The sequence below is a fragment of the Erithacus rubecula genome (genome assembly GCF_903797595.1).
Source record: "Erithacus rubecula genome assembly, chromosome: 2".
Lineage (NCBI taxonomy): Eukaryota > Metazoa > Chordata > Aves > Passeriformes > Muscicapidae > Erithacus > Erithacus rubecula.
The window spans coordinates 14,181,760-14,204,163 of record NC_136685.1 but is presented as its reverse complement, the minus strand read 5'-3'; the positions used below and the strand labels follow the sequence as shown (position 1 = coordinate 14,204,163).

General features: G+C 46.3%; 1 protein-coding gene across 1 annotated transcript in view; it reads left to right on the top strand.

The window, feature by feature from the left end:
* Nucleotides 1–8,913: 8,913 nt before the first annotated feature.
* Nucleotides 8,914–22,404, top strand: part of HPCAL1 (hippocalcin like 1) — a 63,871-nt gene continuing 50,380 nt past the window's right edge. Inside the window, exon 1 of the mRNA XM_079298082.1 lies at nt 8,914–9,245. The gene's annotated coding sequence lies outside the window, so the exon portion shown is untranslated. The remainder of the gene's footprint in view (nt 9,246–22,404) is intronic.

The window sequence follows — 22,404 nt, the reverse complement described above, 5'->3', positions numbered from 1 at the left end:
GAAGGATAAATACAGGTTTATTGAAGAATAAATTGACCTTACATTAAAAAATTAATAAACTTCATCTGTATCCTATATGACATTTATATGATTTTTGTTTACTTTTGTAAGTAATATGGTATTTAATTATTGGACAAAGCACATTTCATAGCAAAATATGGGTTTTTTTAAAGCATTTGGAACTGATAAACACCAAGTATTCACACCCCCTTTGCTATGATTTCACTTTAATAATGATTTTGGTGTTTCAGTATGAGTCAGGCAACAACAGAGGAATTGCTGAAGAAATTTTGCTAAAAAACCTCTCTGAAAAAACAGTTATGAGTCAGAGGAAACACAACTGAATTTTACTGGCTCAGGGCTGGCTTGGTTGGATCTGTAATTTCAGAAACCAAATTCCACATCTGGAGCTGTCTACAGTTTAGCTATTAATAGGATGTCTGTGTTTTTATTTCAATGCCACCACTGGGAGATGGGTCCTGCCCTGAGGAAGGGGTGGCTGCCAGTGGCCGTGGATGCCAGGCACAGAGAACCCCACCACAACAGGAGATTTCCTGCAGTGATGACTCAAAAGAAGCAGCCTTTCTTCCAATGGAAAAATGCATTGTCAGTGTGAAAGAAAAACTTATTAGCAGATGCCAGAAAAGGAGGACACTGGAAGATCCCAAAAGCTCCAGAGTCCCTACTTTTGCTTTCTGCTTCTGCCAGTATAATTCATTTACCTATCTTTTTTTACCAAAAATTAAATTTTCTGTGCCATTAAAGGCTGAATGTTTCTGACAGGATCTCAAAGAAAATCAGCAGTTGTGTAATTTGTGTGTGGAAGGACAGATGCATACTCTTTGCCTAGTTGAAGCCAAACTGCATTAATTGATCAGTGCTGAAACTCTTATAGGAAAGGTGACCCAGTCCAACACTTTAGGAAGAGATCTGGTTTAGGAACTTGTTTGGTGTTCTTTACTATTTCTCCATCTCTCTCAGCATAAAGGCATGCCTCTAAAACCTCTGTCAGAATAGATTTAGCTCAGATACCACCAGCATGGAGTAAATAACTGAATTTCTCCTATTTGTCTGGATATAATTTGATATGAAACAGGACACCTGGTATCATGATAATATAAAAAATTGGGTGGTGTTTGCATGGCAATTGGAGCTCAGAGGAGCTGCTGTGGCAGCTGTGCCTTTGAATGCTGCCAGGAGGATCAGCTGAGCGTGGCTGTACCTCACCAGAGCACCGATGGGATGCTGATAAAAACAGTGTCACACATTGTCCAGGATCCTGCTAGTGGGCTCTTCTACTGGATTACTGTCTGTTTGGAGAAGGGAAAATATCCTCTGCATGAAGCAGATTGCCTCATGGTTTGTGTTGTGATAAAAGGTGGTCAAACATCCATGGAAACTGTGAGACTTTTTAGTTGCAAAGTTTCTGCCTCTCTCTGTAGGTTTTGTGAGCAAAGTGCTGTTTTGGCAGTGCTGTGGCAAAGGCAGTGCAGGGTGCTTGTCAAGGCTGGAAAGCAGCCTGCCCTGGGGAGAAGAGCTGCCATTCCAGCTGGAATCCTCCAGGCTTGGCTGTCCTGCTGCACGGGGTGAGCAGCCCCAGCAGGGCTCTGCTCCCTCTGTGCCTGCCACAAACTGCTGGGAAACACACATGGACTCTTCAGGCCAAGGAGTGAACGTGGCTGTCTGCATGCTTGGAATTAAGTGTCTTTTTCACTACTTGAAGTCAAAGCTTGAGGCAGGAGAATTGGGATATGCCTGTAAGAGCATGGAGGATCTGGTGATTATCTAAATGTGTAATCAATACCTCCATTTACTTACTAGTGTGCATTTGTCAAATGTCCAACAGTGTGATTACCCTATTTAAGTATTTTCTTCAGGCAAAAAGCAACCTTTCCAAAATTGCTAACTTTTTTTTCATTGAAAGTGTTGTTAATTAATACTTTTAGTGTCCTCCCCTGTGATTTGCTTTCTCTTAATTACCAACAGGAGCAATACAAGAGTGCTCCACTGCCAGTGCCAAAATTAAACTGACTTTTTCCAAATTGCACTGAATGATCCACATGGCTTTGCCTTCAGGTACTAAGCAGGAGACCTCAATCCCATGGGAAGTGCTGCTTTATTAGGCATTGTTTTCAGAGAATCACAGATTGATTTGGGTTGGAAGGGACCTTTAAAAGTCATCTAGTCAAACCCCTTGAAGTAAGCAGAGACATCTTCAACTAGATCAGGTTGCTCAGAGCCCCATTCAACCTGCCCTTGAAAGTTTACAGGGATGGGGCATCCACCCCCTCTCTGGTGGATGCGCCAGTGTCTCACCATCCTTATTGTCAAACATGTTTCCCTCTATCTAGCCTGAACATGCCTTCTTTTAGTTTAAAACCATTGCCCCAAGTCCTGCTGCAATAGACCCTGCTAGAAAGTCTGTCCCCAGCTTTCTATAAGCCCACCTTAATTATGGAAATTAATTTCAATAGTGAGTATTTCAGGGTGGTTTCATGCAGATGGGAGCAGCGTGAGGACATGGGTGTCCCAGCAGCAGGGGTTGAGCCCTGGATGAGAAGTGCAAACAGGAAAAGTGCAAAGTCCCTTAACCCCAGGGTGCTGGGGAAGCAGCATCCTGATTCCAGTGGAATGCCCTGGCTTTTGCAGGGCTCTGGAAGGCATCCCAGAGCACACAGGCTGGAAGAGCTCTACAGTGTCATCTTGTTGGCCCCAGCTTCCCAGGAAGCACTGTCAGATTTCTTTATCTTTCTCTTTTGTTCAGCCATATGAAAAACGTGGTCTCAGCAAAACTGAAAGTTGCTGTGGGGAAATACCAGGCTTAGAATATTATTTTTCATTGCCCTGATTGAACAAAATTAGTTGGTATTACAAAAGCATTGCAAGGCAAAAACTAATTTTCATTTAGACACACCAGTACTTTTATCATACTTATTTTCTGACTTTTGCATTCTCCTGTCATGTTTTAGAATAGAAACAAGTAATAGTATTGATACTTTCTGCTGCACTGGAACACTTGGGTCTTCTTATTCTATTCCCCCTTTCTCAGCATAAATTTGCCATGTTGAACAACAAAACCAGAGTTTGCTCTGTTACATCTCACAGAAACGAGTTTTTCAATGGCTACTTCTCTCTGTGGGAACTCATCCATTTCAAGGGCTCTCTGCTATTTTCTGCTCAGACAAATTAGACATGTCATTTTGTGTTTGGAAATTGCTGCTGCTGCCAGCATGAGGAAAGAGCCTGGGTGGGAATGCCAAGCCAGGTGGGAATGCCAGGGGATCAGGGGCAGACACCCAAGGTCCTGCTGCTCTGCCTGATGGGGATCTCCTTGTGCAGAGACCCTGTGGGACAACAGGGCTGGTGGGAGATGCAACTGAAAATAATCATGAGCAGGCTATGGAGTATAGGAAATTTCCTTTTTTTTTTTTTTTTTTTTTTTTTTTTTTTGCTAATAGATACAATTAAAATGCCCCTGGCCCCAAGTTTATTACATGATGAATACCAGCAAATATTGTGGCAAACATCAGAGTGAAAAACTCTAGCAAAGCACCATAGCAAGATATGAGGCTTTTAATTTTTTCCTTATTTAGCAGTCTTTCTCTTTGTGCATAAGAAACTTTAATATTCAAATCTTGTCTAAAGCACCTAACTTTAGTGTCTGACATAGCAACTGCAGCCTGGGAGGCAAAATCAGGTCCTTTTTAGGTTTCCACGTAATAAATGGGTAGACAACAGTAAATTAAATGAAAACGTGTCAGTTTAATTCATAAATTCTTCACCTCTGTCAAGCCTAATTTTTTTTAATATCTCCACCCTCAGTCTTTCTATTATGGGAGAGAAAAACCACGCAGCCAATTTTCCTTTATGTTGGTTTAATTGTTGCTCTTTTTGACTTTGAAAAGGATACCAAGTGTTCTCATATATGTAAATGTGCCTGATGGCTTTGGCTGTTCAAATACTAAAGCCCCCGTAGGCACTGGGGTATCCCTGGGGCAACCTTAATACAAATGTAGGTAGAAAGTGTATTTTTGTATTTGTCCAGCTGTGCAGGTTCACATCTGCTGCTCTCAGGCTTGCTGCCAATCATTGCAGCTCTTACCATTTATTTTTCCTCACAGGGAAAGAAAGAAGCCAAGACAATCCTGCTAAGAGAAAGAAGAGCTAGCATGCAAAGGTGGACTATTAACACTATTTTTGTTACTTTCTTTTTTCATCTATCTGATGTTACTGGCATAGTCGTAGGCATAGCAAGTAGGTTGCAAATAAAAAAGAATGCAAAAATTACATTAAATATTGTGTTGTAGCTACATTCTCTGAACATCCATTTTCCCTTTTGCTCTATGTCATATTATTCAAACTAGACAAAGAGCTTTCAGAGGTAACCAGCAGATTCTCTTCTCCTGCCTCTCCCCATCCCACAAGGTCATCTAAAATAGGTCAGGGAAACACACTAGAAAATACTGCAGGGAACAGTCTTGCTTTGGCAGGAGAATGCATTGTAAAAGTCTACCTGCTTTTTTTCACTTCCAGTTTTTGTGATCCAGATGACTGGCAAAACCCCTTGGCATATTTGTTTTGGTAGTAGATTAAATGCTGGGTCTGCCTGTTCAGGTGATGCTGCCTGCCTATACAGAAGGTAAGAACCATGGATGCAGCTGGCATTCCCCGAGTTATGTTTGTCTGGCTAGTCTGACTCGGAAATGCAAAGGAGCACAAAGAGGGGTTAAATCCCGTAAACAAAAGTTCAAGCCCCAACATCCAGTAGCAAAACCAGGAGGCTTTATAGATGAGTATCCAGAGGTTTATCACTGGAATTCAAAATTTATCAAAGAAAATATTTCTGATAAACAATTTTCCCTCTTATTTCCCCAAGCACTTGCCAACCTGCTTGGTTTTATCACAAATAACACTGGCTCATGTCCCCATTACTGTTCCCATTTGAATTTCTCCAAACTGATCCCTCATTGAGGGATTTCCAAAAACAAGATTAAAAGAGGATTAAAAAAAAATTACATTGTCTTTTGGAACATTACTTTCTTCTTCATTAAACATGCATTGTGGGGAAGCTCAGTGATGGAGAGGGTCTCAGGGCTGCTCCTCCAACCCCTCCTGCGAGGTTATTCTGCAGATGGCCCAGCCAAGCAGGAGCTCCTTTCCAGGCAAAATTGCTGGCCAGAAGCTTCCTTTGGAAAGTGCCATGTGCCTCCAGGACCCCGGTGTGGGGATGGCCAGGATCATCATGTCCCCAGCTCTAAGCCAGAAGACATGCTTTTGCTGTCACTGCTTGCAGAGGAGGCAAGCCCTGGCTATTCTGGGAGAGGCAGATCAGAGCCAGCCTGATCCACAACAATCTTCAGCATCTGGAGAAAGCTGTCACCTTCAAGGACACTTGCAGCACTTTCCATCCCAACAATCATGCCACATATCAGAAGACCAATGGGAAAAGAGGACCTCAATCTTTAATCCTTGCCAGAATTTTCTTCCTTTGCTTTTTTGGTGCTGGGCTGGCCAGGTCAAGTCGATAAACTGCTCAAAAAAGGCAAATACCATTTTAATCTCTTCCTCCAGTTAATCATGGCAAACCACAGGAAGGCAGATAGTAGTTCAAGATTAGCCATAGCCTTACGAAGCTCACATTATTACCAAAGAAATTTTAAAAGCCACACACCTCAAATACCTTAGTTTCCATTTAATCCCTTGATAATTAAACCCCAGACAGCAAAAAAACCTCCACACATTATCTTCAAATTCAGCATAGTTGGAATGATGCAAATGAATCTAATTTAATTCCTCTTTGTTTCTCACTCCTGACTGTGGAAACAGAATGAAAAGCAGAAAGAAAAATCAGACAAAAGGTGAGATGCCAGAACAATTGTGGATTTAAGTTTGTGAGGGTCCATTCTGGATCATCATGGGATTATTACAGATAGACTTAACAAATATACATCATCAAAAGAAGAACTTCAAATAAGCCAAATGTACCCAGTGGGACCAATTTTGCAAATGCCTTCACAGAATCAGAGAATCATTTAGGTTGGAAAAGACCTCTAAGATCATCAAGTCCAGTAATTAACCTGACAGTGCCAAGTCCACCACTAAACCATATCCCTGAGTGCTACATCCATGCATCTTTTAAATCCCTCCAGGAATGGTGACTATACCACTCCACCCAGGGCAGCCCATTCCAGTGCTTGAGAATGCTTTCTATGAAGAAATTTTTCCTGACATCCAATCTAAATCTTCCCTAGCACAGCTTGAGGCCATTTCCTCTTATTCTACCACTTATAATCCTGGAGAAGAGATCGACCTCCACCTAGCTACAATCTCCTTTCAGGTAGTTGCAGGAAGTGATAAGAGCCCTCCTTTTCTCCTGGCTAAACAACTCAGGTCCCACAGAAATAAGAAGTATTTTTTTATTTCTCGAAAACAAGATAAATTTTCTAGATACTTCACCACCTCCATTGCTTTTCTGGGAAAGGAGAAGCAACACTCAGAAACCCATTGCAGGAGTGGATGTGCATCTTTTTATCTCAGATTGATTGTAAGCAGTTGTCAGCTTTTTGTGACCACTTTTCTTCATTTCCCCAGGGATTTCTGTATTCAGGAATTGATCATTAGCAAGCATTAGGACTCTAAATCAACTGATATCTTGGTGGCATTTCTCTGGCTGGCTGTTGATCTGGATTGAACCATCTTGCACACTGGAAAGCTGCAATTCTTGGAGAAGGAAGCTGGGCATAAATGGGCACCTTATCTGAATTTTGTGTGTTCCCCAGTTGTTATTGAATACAGAAATATTTTCAGTGTTTATGAATTTTTTCTGTGGGATAACACACAGAACTTTAGAGGGCTCAGAGAGAGCAGTAGCTGCAGGCACTTCTCAAGTGAGTACCCAGTGACCACAGAGTGTCCCGAGGTTCCCAACACAGGCAGTTCTGGCAGACACCGAGTTCAGAGCTGTGCTGAGCCTGGTGAAGGGCAGCTCTGACCCACCTGAGGATCACCCCAAGCAGAATACAGCTCTCACAGCTCCAGTGCCCACTGAACCTGGTCAGCCTGGAGAAGAGCCACTGCAGCCTCAGAAATGGCTGCAGGTCTCATCCCAAAACCTGCCCACCAGAGAACACGGGGCAGTGCCACACAGCAGGAAACCTGCTGCTGCTGGAGCCACGTTAATGATGAAAGTGGGCTTGAGCACCATTAACTGAGGGCTGTAAATCCTGCAGGAGGCCTCAAGCAGGTGCTTGCACTGTGCCACTTATTCCTGGGCGGGTGGTGTCACCTGTGCCACCGCCCAGGCTGGCAGAGCAGCCGGAGAGGCAGGCGGGAGCCACAGCTGGAGCTCTGCCAGCGCTGGCACAGGGAAACCAAGGGGGCACTCACAGATCTCCTGCCAGGAGAACCCAGCTTCAAGCACATGAACGCCAGTGGTTAGACAGAGTTTTCCATTATATGTTCCTGGTTGAGTGCTTCTAGTTTAAACTGTTCGGGTTCTTTAGTTTCCAAGTTTGTTCTTTTCCTTGGGCTGACATTTTTATTATTTTCTTTTGAAACTGGCAGAATGGTTCAACTATTTTTCGAAGGGCTTCGGAGAAAGTGGTTATTGCTAAGTAACATTTTAATCTCTGTAGCAGTTTCTTCTCTTTGCATCAATGTATCCAGTTTCAAGGTATTCCAGCTCTGGAGTACGTGTGAAAGGTTCGGTCTCTTTGTGTATTTCTCGTTTGTTTGTTTGGGTGGGATTTTTTTCCCTCTGTCCCTATGAAAATCTGTTGGACTTAATACAAAGATAAGCTCTGAAAACTGCTTTGATGGTGGTGACATTTCTCTGTTTGTTTCCCCCCCTCATCCCCGTTTTGTCGCTTAGATCTTTTAGTATCTTTTTCCTGGTGTGGCCTTGATTTCAGCTCTATTCAGTTCTTATCTCAAGACAGCACTGAATGTGCTCATATAAGGGGAGGCAGAGTGAAAGCTACTGATAAGGCACAGTGACAACTACATTAAATTCTCCATATATTTTTGACTTGAAAATGTGCTGGGCAGGAGCTGGGAGGGGGCGGGTGGGGAGGAATATCCTAACAGGAAGATTCACTTCTTTGTGCTACATGCCGTATTTCTGAGCAATGCTTCCAATCACCTCCCTCAGGAAGCAGATTAACATCAATCCCCAAATCCCCTCCATTTTGCGATGGGGTACGCGGAGAGGCTCCGCAAGTTCATGTCTTGCAGGGAGCAGCGAGGAAAGGGTGGGCGCCGGTCTGCAGCGAGGGGCACGGCAGCCGTGCGGACTCAGCCGACGGCGGCAAGTTCACCTGTGCCGCTCCCCGCCGTGCTGGGGCACTGCCGGCACGGGATGGGTGGCAGGGCTTGTGCCATCGCCCTGCTCAGCGGGAAGCGTGGCTCCCTGCGCTGGGAGGCGGCTGCGCTCGCTTCCAGCGGCCACTGCTGCCGCCGTCCTCCCTCCGTCCCCATGCGCTTCAGCCGCGCTACAGGATGGTGCAGGGTCTGGGGCGAGCTGGGGCCGCGGGAGAGGTCCTTGTCCGGCGTTCCCTTACTTGTTTTGGGGTTAAAAACCACAGTAACACCCCCACCACTACACCCCTAAACAACCCCCCCCCCCCAAAAAAAAAAAAAAACCCAAAAAACCAACAACCCCAAAAAACCCCAGGAAAAAATAAAAGCGGGGGAGGGGAACTCTCCAACATCAAAAATCAGAACTTTTCCCTGCCCGCTGCCCATGCCCGCGGTGCCGGCAGCGAGCCCAGCGGGGCGGGCGCAGCTCCCGCGGGCGCGCAGCCCCCGCCGCCCGCTCTGCGCGCTCCCCCCGGCCCCGCACTTCCTGCCCGCGGCGGCCCCGGCGGGGCCGGGCAGGGCGATACCAAGTGTCCGGAGCGGCGGGAGCGGCGGCGGCGGGCGGCCCCTGCGCGGGGCTCGGCGCTGCGCACGCCGCGGGGCGGCCGCGGAGCGGCGGAACGGAGCGCTCCGCCCCCCGGCGCGCCCGCTGCCCCGCCGGGGAAGTTGCGCTCCGTCCCTCGCTCTCCCTGGTCCCTCGGCGACGGCTCCTTCCTCCCCCTCCCTCCCTCCAATGCGCCTCCCGCTCATTTCCTCTTTTCCTCCCCGCTCGCCGCCGCTCCGCAGGCGCGCGGCTCGCCCGGGCGCCGCCGCGGAGTTGTAGCTCCCAGGAAGCCGCCGCGCCTCCGCCGCCGCTCCAGGGCCGCCCGGGACCCCGCTCCGCCAGCCGGGTAAGGAGCCGGGGCCGCTCCGCCGCCGCCCGCGGAGCGCCGCGGAAACTTCGGTAGGGCTGCGGGAGGGCTGCGAGCTCTCCCTGCCGCGGGGACTGTCGGAGAGCGAGGCTGAAGGGAAGGGGGAGATTCCTGGCTTTCGGCGGGGGTATTTTCGGGGAGAGAGGGCTCAAACCGTCCCGCTTGGATTGCGGGCGCGGGGCTCTCCGCGCATCTCTTCCATCCCCGCGGGCGAGGAGCGGGGCGCTGCTCCGTTCCGCCAGAGATGCGGAGCGGATCCGGGCGCCCCCTTCGCTCCGGGGGGGATGCGAGCGGATCCCCCTGTGCCGCCGCGGGGCTGCGGTGCAGCGCTCGCCTCGCCCCGAGCAGAGGGATTTGCCAGCGTTTCCCCTGCCCTCAGAAAACCCCGAGCCGTGTGTATCCGTGTCCTTGTGCGTCTGTAGGTGCACGGATATCTGTACATCTGTCTGCGCAGATCCCCGTGCAGCCCGCGTGTGCGCTCGGCTGTGTGGGAGCCTCCCCGATGGTGAGGGGCATTTCGCAGCTCTGCTTTATGGTGGTTAATGGTTTACCCGGAGAAGTTCCCGACGCATGAATGTTGCAGGGCCCTTTGAGTCAACTCCTACAGACCCGGACTTCCTATTGCCAACCTTCCCAAACGGCCTTTAAAAAATACTGGTTTGCCTTTGGTGAGTTGGCTTTTTTGTCTGTCTGCTCGCCTGGGAGGTGTCTGGGGCTGTGCTGGGGGCCGGATGGCTGCGGCCAAGGTCACCCCCGTTCCCTGAAAAGCAAAGGGGGACACCCTACTCCTGCGAGGCTGTGGCAGCAAAGGCATCTGCCAGCTGGGGTTTGTATCAGGCTGCTGGGGGACCTGCTGGAACACATGGCTCCAGCACACACTAGCCGCTGAAGAAGGGAGAATTACAAGAAATAAAACAAGGCAAGTGTATTTACAAGTATGTTTCTATATAAATAAGTTCCTGCTCGGTTTGGGAAAAGGTCATCTAATGCATCATCAGGAATGAAAGTTTGCTGAGAAAAACAGCTGAGTGCTCAGTAGGTCTGTGTCTCCTGCTCATAGCTGGGTGATTTATACCTATGTGACAAAATCCTGAGCTTTTTCACAGGAATGTTTGTAGGCAAGCACTGCAGCTGAGCATTGTCCTGTAATCCCATTCGCAAGTGAAAATCTGGTAGGAAGATCAAATTTTCTCTGTGGGAGGAAGAAAGGAGGAAACAATCACTCCCCAAAATATTTCCCATTTTTTCTAATGGAAGCCATTTGTCGTAATTTCAGGTTTGAAAGCTCTTCTTCCCTGAGATGAAATTTGAGTAAAGGCTGGGGGACTATTTCAGCAGCCACTGATATCCACTGATTAAATGCTGTCTTCCGTGGGGTCCTCCAGCATTGCTGGGTACTTTTGGCCAGGGAGCAGAGCCAGGAGGAGCCTTGCTGCTTGTTCTAGGGCTGAGTATCTACCTTGCTCCTGACCCCTCAACTCTTCTCAGGTGCTTGGATTTGGAACCCTTTGATTCAGGTGAAAGGATCTGAGTGTGTTTGTCTTCATGTAGTGCGGTGAGGCTTGGGGAAAAAGACAGATCATCTCACATTTTCCTTAGGTTCACTGAGGAGGTGCTGGCCAGCCAGCAGGACACGCATCACTTTGTCCTCACACCTGTTTTCTGCATTTCTTTGTTTCTTGCCTTTCTCTGTGTAGAGATGGAAGTGTAGGAAACTGTAAAGGGAAAAAATTGGTGCCACTATAGAGTGGCTGTTGCAACACTGTCAGGAGCTCTGCTGAGGAGTCAGCTCTGCTGGCAGAAAAAGTGCTTTTGTTGGCATAGCTTAGTCTGTTCAGGGAATTGCTACGGTGCTGGAGCAGGGTTTGCTCTTGCAGCTGGCTGCTTGCACCGGCAGGAACTTGTGTAGACAACCCTCTCTGGCTGTCAGATGAGGCTGCCACTGCCGATGCAGGCGATGCTTTGCTCGCTGCGTGTCGCAGCTGGCGCTGTGGTGGCCCCGTTCCACCACCCGGGCTCGTGGGCATGGCAGTAACCTGGGCCAGTTGTTGGGAGCTGGGGATAGAGATTAATTTGTAGCCTAAGCAACATTAAACTTGGATTATGACTCCACCAAAAGGGAAAAAAAAAAGGGGAGAAAAAAAAAGCGTATTATCTGGGTTTAGAAACGTTGCAGTTAAAAATACGCATGCACTGTCATTTTATATTTTTTTACAAGCAAGGCAACATTCTTTTGAATGTTGATTACTTTGACATGAGGGACACAAGAATGCTGGTAGACCAAGGGGGCAGTGTGAATTAAAATTCTGTATTACTGAGCTTTTAACTTCCTTTTAGTGATGTGAAACCAAGCAGTGATGTTGCACTGTTTGCATGTGCAAGATGCACCGATACTCAAGGGAAGAGGATCTCACACATTTCCAAAGAACTGCTGGAATTTCCTTCAAGCATGACTTTTAGGTCAGATTCAGGAACAAATGCAATGTGTTTTCCAGTTAATGGAAGAAATGCAGACTTTTTTTGAATTTGTTTTCTGAATGTGTTTTCCATCGTGTTCCTAGGATGCTTTCCATAATGTCTATATGTGAGATCAGTCTCTTTGTTCATTATCTGTATTAGAAAATTGTTTGTGTCCAACATCTGCATCTTAATTGAGCTTAATTTGGACAGAAGTTAAATTTCTTTTGGCAAGAGGTTTATCTTATATTGTGTTAACTGTGTTACTGCATTTTGTGGGATCCTACCCATGGATAATGAAAGAATTTGCTTTTGCAAAATTGTTGAAGTTTACCTTTAATGAACATAACTTGTTTTCAGTCAGTGCCTAAAATTTCCATTGTTCCAATAATCCTCTACCAGCCAGAGAGTATAACAAATGCAAACAGTTATCTTCATTTCATCAGTCTTTTGCTGCATAAAAGGTTCCACAAGTCGGTTTTGTTTTGCTAACCTGCTAATTAACCCATTGATTTCTGCATTTCTCGACTTACCCAGATAAATATTTTCTGCCTGTTGTCATGCTCTGCTAGCAAAGTAATTGTGAATCCTTGAACAGTGGGGGCAAATACTCCATGAGAAGCTCCTTACTTTACCTCTCAGAGTCTTGCAGTGGATAGGAGAGAATTTTCAGCTGAATATCCTGGAAATGTGACCTTTCTGGAAGTCTGGTGCTGCTTAATGGTGGGAGACCCACGATGACAGGGCTGACCACAGGATGAATTATGCATTCTCCTGCTTTGATTGTGCTGGAATTAGAAGGCAAGGGCTGGGGGGGGGGGGGGGGAAGAGAGAGAGCTGATCAGCCATGTAATCTAAGAAATATTGCAGTACTTCTGGATTGCACTGCATGAAAGATGCCTTTATCATTATTTTTTTAAAAATGCTGCTTATCATTTGCACAGTACTTTTGTAGATACCTGTGAGTAACCAGAAAAAGAAATGGCAGTGGTACTTGTGTTGTTTCAGTGTTTCTTGTCCTGTAGGTGGGTATCTTTTTAAAATCAAAGAAAGCAGCAAGTAGTTTAAGGGATTCTCCCTAGTGATCAGTGTTTGTTGAGATACTTGCAAACCCATGCCAAGCAGCATTCCATTCAAAAGATGCCAGCTACAACCTGGCCAGCCTTTTTCTTCCCTTTCGTGCAATGTATTTCCCAGTGATTGAGCTGCCTGTCTAAAGTGGTGCAATCTACTTGAAAAAGCAGCAAGAAAACTTCCATGCACTTCAGGCATCAGCCTTTGAGACCTTCTGCCAGTTTTTTTGGTGCCTCTTTCAAATATGTTTGAAACATTTTTCTTTTTCTGCCCTCTTTTTTGAAGGAAATCAGGCTGCTTGATGGGGAAGAGTACAGCTGCATAATTGCACATTTATCAGCTAGGGGGAAAAAAAGGGATTCTTGCTAGTATTTCAGTTGCTGTAATCTTAATGTACTCAGAGAGGTTTTTAAGCTGATGGTATCCCTCTAAATATCCACTTGGGTTGGAAAACACTGGATTGGTGACAGGGGCACTTAGAGACTTCAAGGGTGGAAGGCATGGCTTGCACCTAGAGAGATACTTGCTGAAAAACAGGCATACTGAGATCCTGATATGTTTGCCAAGAGCAACAGCTAAACTTGGGCAGCTGGTTTAGCAATTAAATAATGTTTTTGTTTTGGACAATGGGTTTATCGTAATGAATTAGCCTCTGGACTAGTCAGAGTGGCAAAGGGGTTTGTTTTTGATTCCCCAACCATGCAGCATACCAGCATTGGGCATGTACCTCCCAGCAATGGGAGTGCAAGAAGCATTTCACACAAATGGTCTGGGAGTGGGAGCACGCACACTCGGGTGTCCCTGGCGTGTAAACCCCACATTCTTGTAATCTCTTGAAAGTAAAAACGTGGTGGATGCTATAGCTCGGGCATGCAATAAGGAAATGCACGGTGCCTTGTGCTTAGAAGTTGGCGTGTGGCTCATGCAAAGTCATTTTAGAATAGTCGGGGGCGGCGGTGGGAGGAGGGCGGAAAAGAAATGCCTTCAGGGGCTGGGAGCCAGCGGGGGAGCTGCAAGCCGTCCTGGCCAGCCTTCCACACTCCTCACTCACCTCTGCTCTGCAGCCCAGCCTGGCTGTGCAGAAAGGAGCTCTTCTTGCTAGAGGCAGCAGGAATTTTTTTCAGGTTTCTTTCTCTCTTTCTTTCTTTCTTTCCAAAGGGCATTATGTGCAGGATGCTCTGTTCTTGGCAGCTCGCCCACTGTGCGAGGGGAGAGAGCCCGCTGGTTTGGTCACAGTGCAGATAGCCACTGTCAAAGCCAGTTAGCATTTGCAGGGCATCCTTTCCCTCTTCTCTTAAATAAAGCTCTTTTTAAAAATTTATTTAGCAGGCAAATTTTGTCTCTCCAAACACAATCACTTTCTTGAAATTTGTCTGGGGAGAAGCAGACTTTTCTTTGTAGAGCAGTTTGGGGCTGCTGGGTGAAGGCTGCTTGTGTGTGAGAGGAGAGTGGGAGTTACATGGGAAGATGTTGTGGGTGCATAACCATTACCACCAACTTTGATTATGAAATGTGTGTCCAAAAAATAAAAACAACCATACTTTGTGGTGCTTAGGAAAGGGCCTAGAAGCAACATCTGTTCAATGTGTTAGAAGATGCTTCAAAACCCTGTATCTCCCTTGCCAGAGCTGAAGGAAAGGCAGCAGCTGAAACCTAGGCTTGGAGCAGGGGCCAGGCTGTGGGTACCACAGGAGCTGCCTTTCATGGTGCTCTGCAGAGTGATCAAAGCACTGTCCTGGAACAACTGGGCTTTCTGCTTTTCCTTCTAGCTTCCAATTAAAGATTCTTTTTCAACAGTCAGTAGCCCTGTGTCTTGTGTCACCTCTCTGATCTCCCCTCCCTGGTGTCAACCCTCCTAAAGCCCTTGTACTGAGGGAGCTGGAGTTACTGTACAGGGCAGAGGGCAAAAAAAGTGAGGTCAGCATGTAAGGCCCTCCATGGTTAGTCACCACGATTTTTGCTAGGCTGAGCTTTATTGCTCTTGAGTTCATGTATGTCAGTTTTGCTTCAGAGGGGTTCTGGGAGGCTTTCCAGAAAATGGGTGCTCCTGTTGTAGGAATTTATTAAAGGAGGCACTCATGCCAAGTGAAACATTTGTGGGTTGGAAACACAGGTATCTGACAGTCATGGAATCACGTGTTTCTGAAGGCCAGAAGAACCATTTAAATGGGAATGAGCCTGTGCTTGTGTCCAGCCTCTTTAGTGGCTGCATCCAGGTGGAGATTAGCAGACCAAGACCACCCCTGATGTAAGAAGCCTGATTTCCCCAAATCCCATGGCAAATTATTTCCTTTGGCTTAAGCTTGATGTGAAGCAAACTGACTGAAATCAGCTGTGGGAGACCTTTTCATTTCAAGTGGTTTCCCTGCTCATTGACTGGAGGTGGTTCACTGGTGCTGCACCCTCACTGATGGCTGAAGCCCCTTCTCTGGATGTGGAGAGTTTGGTCCCTGCACCTGCCTGTCCCCCCAGGGAACAAGGTGTGAGCCTGAGTGCTGTGCCCCTCCATGCCAGGCTCATCCCAGGCAGCAGCTCTGACAGGACCAGACAGGGCTTCTTCTAGGGTTATCAGGTGATGCATCAAAAGATAATTTTTTTTAAAATGGAAATTAGATTTCATTCCAGCTGAGGGTAATTGAAGTGGTGGTAATGGTCTGAAAGTAAATGAGATTCAGCTCTGTAGACTGAGGCCACAACTTTCTGTTCTCCTTGTGCTATGTTTCTTAAAATGGTATTCATTCCTAAATCTGGCCCCAAAGTTCTGTTACAAAGAGCTGCATTTGTCTCAGGAGATAGGAAAAGATCATGCTTTAATTTTAATTCATTCTCTAGCCCTCATCTCCCATCTCCTTAAGGATTCCCTGAACCTGCAGGCTGAATTTCCCAGCCAGATTTGTCCCCATGAGAAACCTTCTGACCCCAGTGGGATTTACAAGGGAGCAGAGTCCGTCTCATCCTGTTCAGATGAACAGCCCTCCAAAGCAGCTTGCAGTTTCAGCCTGAATAATCTGTGACTCCAGCAATGCCTCTTTACCAGAAGAAGAGAGGAATCTTAGCAGGGGGATATTCCATTGCTGACACTTGCTGAGGTACCCCTGGGCTGTCCAGAGGGGAGGATGGATGCAGTGGCTGAGCCTGTCACGGGGGGGATGTCCCTGTCTCTCTTCTGACAGAATGTCTTGCTATACATGGGGTTTGCCAGATCTGATCTGCTCAGTCACACCAACTGTGATTTCTCTCAGATCTCCTGGTGTTTAACTCTGTCCTTCATGGCCCCTGCTGGGGCTGTTGGCAGGCTGTTCACATGGTGTGTGCTGTAGCTTCACAGGTCCCTTGAGTGAGGTGAGCTGTTCTGAACTGATAGCACCAGAAACATCTGGATTTACTGAGTGCTGGCTTTTATGAGTGTAATTCAGAAGGCAGTTTGGAAATGAAGGTGCACTTGCTGGCCATTTCCAGAGCTCTGATTTGTTGCAGGACACATTCAAGGATGATGTTCCTCAGCATTTGGCTGAGCCATCACCTTTTGGGCACCCAGTGCTTCACAGCCAGGTGTTGGTTGGTCCCATTGGTGTTGGGGCATTTTGAATTAGCTGTACCAAGCTTTGTTTTCAGATGCTTGATGCCCACTGCTGGTGCTGGGGTCTTCTATGTGTCACTGATGGGTCTGATGGCTTTTTATGCTTGGTAGGGAGACATGTTTCTAACAAAAACGCTCTGCACTGCTTGCTCAGTTCCAGAAAAGCTTTGCAAAAACATTTTGGTGGAAGTTTAGATATTCTTAAGCTGTGTGCATGCAAAAGTCCAGGCTGACTGTTGAATATTAATGGCTACTCAGGAGCTTGTGAGAAGTGTGCCTTGAGGTGGAGTAGGCTTAGACAGAAAGATGAGCTGTGAGTGGCATGTGAGCACCATGGGGGTGTGATGCTGTGCCTGTGCATTCCATGCAAGCACTGTCCCTGTGCAGTGCCTGTGCTCAAATGCAGCAGGGCCTGAGGAAGATGTGCAGGTGCTGGGGCAGACTGGTGCTGCAGGCTGAGCTGCTCAAGGCCAGCCAGCACTGCCATCTCTCTCTGTGACCCTGACATCCCTGTGCCAGGGTCTGTCTGTGGCTGCTGTGCTGTGGGGCTTGCAGGGAGCCAGTCTGTCACTGCTTGTCTCCTCTCCTCCCCATCTCACCCTGCTGCCCACATCAAGCCAAGGAGATGCCAGGCTCCTGTCATGATATCAGCCTCTATTTAAACCACTTCTTAACTGGTAGTCAGAAGTGGGTGAAAGGAGAAGGAAAAATCCCTGACTGGAGTAGCAGTGGGGACAGGTCACAAATCAATCAAGGTGGTCACACTCAGACTTCTCCAGGAGCTTGGCTTCTCACAGGTCATGGCTCCCACTGAGTGAAAAGACAGAGGGATTTCCAGCATTGTCACCCAGGTGTCCCTGTGGCTCCTGAGGAGGAGTTTGCCCAGCTGTGTTCCTGAGCCCATCTGTGCCAGGACAGACTGTGCCAAGGCAAGCTGTGTGCTGCAGCAGGGCTGCCTGTCCTGGCAGAGCTGAGGAGACCCCTCGGCTTAGAAAAATCTTGGTCACCTGAAGTTGATATTTTACAGCCTCTGAAACTGTGATTGATGTGTGCTGGAAGTTTTGCACTTAACATTGCTTTTCCAGCTCTCTGGAGGTTAATGAGACACTGGTGCATCTGGTTTTTGCTTCGCTTCCAAGGTGGTTTTCCCCTCATAAAGATGAGAATGAGTAGATTTTTTTTTTTAATGAATAAATGATCTGCCTAGGAGCACTAGTTTGTGATAAACTTAATTTAAATCCAGCTGCATATTCTGTAGCTGGAGTGTGGTTTTATGTAGCATAAAAGAGCCTCAATATGCAGAGAGGATTAAGGTTATGTGAGGCACCTTGGCTCTGCCATAACAGCTTATATCACTATAATTTGGGTTTTGAAATAATTCAGGCTTCATTCAGTCCTTGGAAAATTTTTGAATTTTTTCAACTATTGATCTCTTATGTCCTTCCATCTGGTATCTTAGCTAATATAAATTACAGTCTCTTGTAATAAAAGGCAGTTGACACTAGGTCCTGTGTAGCTACTTAGCAAATCTTATTTTAGTAGATCCCTCCCTTCCCGTGACCTTCCTCATTCATTCTATCACTCCCAAATGTTTATTGTGTAACTTGAACGTAATGTTTAGTTTAGAGTATCCTGTGAAGCAGGGAAGTGCCACTGAAAAGGAGGCTAAAAAGGGGAAGAGAGAAACTTCCTGACCAATGAATGTGTAATTGCACAATTTAGTTAATTGTATTGGAAAAAAAGTTTAAGAGGAAATAGGGTAAATAACTGGCACTGTTTTGTCCCCAACTGCTTGTACCCTGTTTAGCTGTAGGCTGATTGCTGGTGTGCAAGTCAAATCAGGCAGCATGTGGCATTTGCCAATAGTCTTCTTGGGCAAAAAAGCCCCAACAGCTAAATAACTCTGTGATTCAGTAAGGAAAGTCAGGAGGGACAGGACCCAAAACTGACACAGAATGCAGAAGTGCAATCTGGAAATTTAGGTCAGGGGAATTCTTTCTGCCTCCCCCAAGATGAATCTGTGGCAGAGTAGCCCATGATGTGTTTCATGAAAGGCCTGGTTAGCATGCAGGTTCCTCCTTTGCACAAGCTTCTGGCTTCTGTTGATTTCCCTGCTCTTCCACTGAATCTGGCAGGGATCTCTGCTTGTTATGATAACATCAGTCAGAGATAAGTTTCTTGTACAGAAGGCTTCAGGCTGTCAATGGTTTAACTACCACGTTGCAGCTGTGTTCAATAAATAAACCTTTGGGAATTCTCAGAAAGGGGTTGCTGGAGGTGTGGAACAGTTAGTCACTGCAGACCTAAGCTACTAATGTAGGTCCTACCTTTATGGAGTCTGCTCCAAGAGTTTCTGTGCTGTAAGGAGAGTTCCAGCACAGCAGAGATGCAGTGAGCATGTATAGGGCAGCATGGAGAATTTTCTAAAATCCCACAGGATAGATCTAAGGCAATAGATGTGTTCATTTGATAGGATTCCTGTGGCTTCTGTGAGCCAAATTCTGATGTCTCACAACTAAGGCGTGATGTTCCTGCTTGAGCAGAAGCATAAGTCACAGCTTTCCAGACAAAGATGTTGGTCTCTTACTCATTTGGAGAGTTTAATTTGAACTCCCAGCTGAATATCTTGTTGTGCTCTCAAGGACTTGTTGACTTATCCAATAGACTGATTGCCCAGGGAAACTGAATGAAAATAGGGCAGAGATTATACCACCATCCCTGCAGCCCCAGCAGACCCACTCTCTTTTGTTTGAAGCTGGTGTTTGTTTTTGGTTTGTTTCGTGTTTTGTTTGGTTTTTTTTTGGAATTAGATTGTTTTGTTGTTTGGTTGTTTTTTTAATGGTTCTATATGGGTGATGGATTTAAACTGAAGGAAGGTTGCTGTAGACTAGATGCAAGAAGCAAGTTTTTTTGCTATGGGAGTGGTGAATCATGGACACAGTTTGCTCAGAGAGGTGATAGATACTTCATCAGTGGGAACAGTCAAGGTGAGGTTGAAAGGCATTCTGAGCAACCTGATCTAGTTGAAGATGTCCCTGCTCATTGCAGAGGTGTTGGACTGTGTCACCTTAAAAGCGCCTTCCAACCCAAACTATTCTTACTCTACATCCACAATTCTTTGTTCTTTCTTCTCTGCTGAGGGGTGGACCTGGCTTTGTGTTTCACTTCACTCTTAGAGGTTAAATTCACCAAGCAGTGTCAGGGTGGCATTGTAAACAGATGTAAGAACCAGCAACAGGCTTCAGGTTGCAAAAATTTATGCTGGAAGATTGTCTAAGTAAACTGCAGAAGGGAAACCCTGGAGGCACAAGAGCTGGCAGGAGTTGGACACCTGCTAAAAATGCAGGCTGCTTTACAGCATGTGAAATCAAAGCAGCCTGGGAGCCTGCTGAAGCTGCTCAATCAATAGGTGTAGAAGGTGTTCCAAACAAGCAAAACATTGCCTCCAAGGAATGTTTTTAACTCCTCCCTGTTGCTGTTTCCTGATCCTGTCAGTGCTTGGTGGTTCCTCAATGCTCTGACATTATTGCATTGTTGAATATTGGTGAGATGGTAATGGGAGAGGTGCCACTAGAGGAATCTGAGGCAGAAAAAGGGGGGGCAGCAGTTTATGGACACAGCATCAATCTCTCTCAGCAGTACCAGCCTCTCAGGTGATGCACAGTTCAAGGTATTTCTGCACTGCAGCCACAGCAGGGAATTGAGAAGAACACTTGAATTAGCTTTTACATTAATCAGTGTCTAATTCCCTAATTGTAGCACCCTGCAGGTCAGGAAGGGCTGGAAAACCTGTCCAGGAGCCTGTGCTGGGCTGCAATGGCAGCTGGGCTCTCTTGAATGAGGTTGGCAGTGCTCTTGAATAATGAATGTCCCTTGATGTAGAGTGAACAACAGCTCTGCTGGAATGTAGGGACCTAGAGGCCTCTGTTTCTGCCAGGGAGTGTTTCCTGGCATTTTGGGTTGAATCTTATGTTGAGGTGGGCTCCAGGCATGATGGTTTATGAGGCTGGTGTGAAAGATGGGGAGGAGGAGGGGGTGAGATGTGAGTGGGAGGAGACTGTGCATTAGAGGAAGGGGTGAGTGGGCACAGTCCAGAGCAGCTGGTCAGCCAGCACAGGTGCTGCCATGGCTGCATGTGCTGCCTGCATGCATCCACAGGCATGTGCACAAGTGAGCAGCCAAGACTGAGGTGCAGTAGTGGGTGATTAGTGAGCTGGCTGGGGGGGAACTGGAGGAAAGTTGGAGTAGAATAGGACAGTTCAGTTGTAAAGATCCTACAGTGATCATTGAGCCAAACTGCAAGGCAACAAGACAATTAGTTATTGTCTGTCCATGGAGTACTGCTATCCCCAGATGAAGGAGATGGCAAAATTGTGTGCCCTACCAGCCTTCATCAGTTTGCTTTGTAAGAAAAAGATAAAAAACCTTTATTTATAAAATAGCAGAGTCTGCTTGAAAAAGAAATTGCAAATAAAGGAGTGCAGAGAATTCGTGTAGTCCTGGGAGCATCTCTGCTGCTGCAGGCAGGTCACGCCATCCACAAACGTGGCAGTGTTAATAACAGTATTGATTTGTCTTAATGCAGTTATGAAAGCTGAACCCCAGAGGTGTGGGAGGGCCTTCTTGGTAATTGGCACCGAGATTGATGGGGGATAGTATCAGCCAAAGGGGAGCAAAGGGAGGCTAGAACAGGGCAGGGTAAATAGTGACCAACACAGGAAGAAAAGTGGCCACAGCACTTGAGGCTTCTCCATTGAGTAGAAAGAAACCTGCTTAAAATGTAATGCCTGTGACTCAAAGCAAAGGAATGGGGTTAAAATCACTTTGAAAATCAAGATAAAAGAAAAGTCAAGGTGTCTGCAGGGTCTTTGGTGCAAGGCAAGGCTCGTCTGAGGATTCTGCAGGAGTGGCAGAGCTGCAATGCCTGCAGGGCAGGCAGGGGTGGGGGTATCTGACCCCTCACAAGGAGTTTTACCCCTGTCAGGTCAAAATGTGTTCTGAAAAAATAATTTGTCACCTTGGTATTCTCAAATAAGATCTTTTAAGGAGGAGGATCTTTACACATGATTATTTGGAGCAGTCTTTTTAAGCTTTTTGCTAACAGCTCTGAAAATAGTAGACTGATGCATTCACCTCTTCCTGCCCAGCCTCCAAAAGTTTCTGACATCTCTTCCTTTAATTCTGCTTTGTAATTGAATTTCTGCCATGAGATTCTTCTGCTAATTCATTTATAGCATACTTTTAATTGTCAGTGAATATGAATACTGCATGAACTGTAAACATAAAATTAATGTGTGCTATCCAGTTACCCTCTACTCCTGCAGGTTGGAAGAAAGGTTTTATATGATTTCAGACATCCCTGAAAGTATTTTGGGTTGCCCAAATCCAGCATCTGGACTGTGAAATTCCATTTACTCTGAGCATATAAATACAGCCAAATAATATTGCACTATTTGGCTTGCTGGATGAGGAAAGTACAACAATTTTGTAGCAGCAACACAGAAGAGAAATTAAAACAGTTTGTGGGTTGTGTTTCCTATTTTGCCATTGACCAATTCAGTCCTTATCTTGTTTTTCCACTGGGGTTCATTTGTTTTGCAGCTGGAGAAATGACATCCATCACTCTGTTAGATAAGGATACTAAGTTTTTGTCATAAAAAGATGTTGGATCTAAAATTATTAGCTTAAATGTTTTTGCTGCTCTCAGGCTGCAACAACAGTGCCTGCCCAGGGATTTCAAGAGTAACAGAAAATTTCATGGTAACAGAAAAATTATTGGAATTTACTTCCTGGGAGCAGAAGACTGGTGTAATTAAAACCTGCACTGATGAAGGATGCTACCAGGATAAAATAAGAACACAATCATTTAGGGGGCACGCCCTTAAGAGGTTTTCTCTTTGTCTTTATTTTCCCTTCCAGGCTCTTTGGGCCTTAGGGAAATTTGTTTGAAGCTGCTCCCCAGATGGTGGGAAGGTGCATGTGGGAAGGCTGGTGTTCAGTACAAGCCATTCAACCAGCATCACTCAC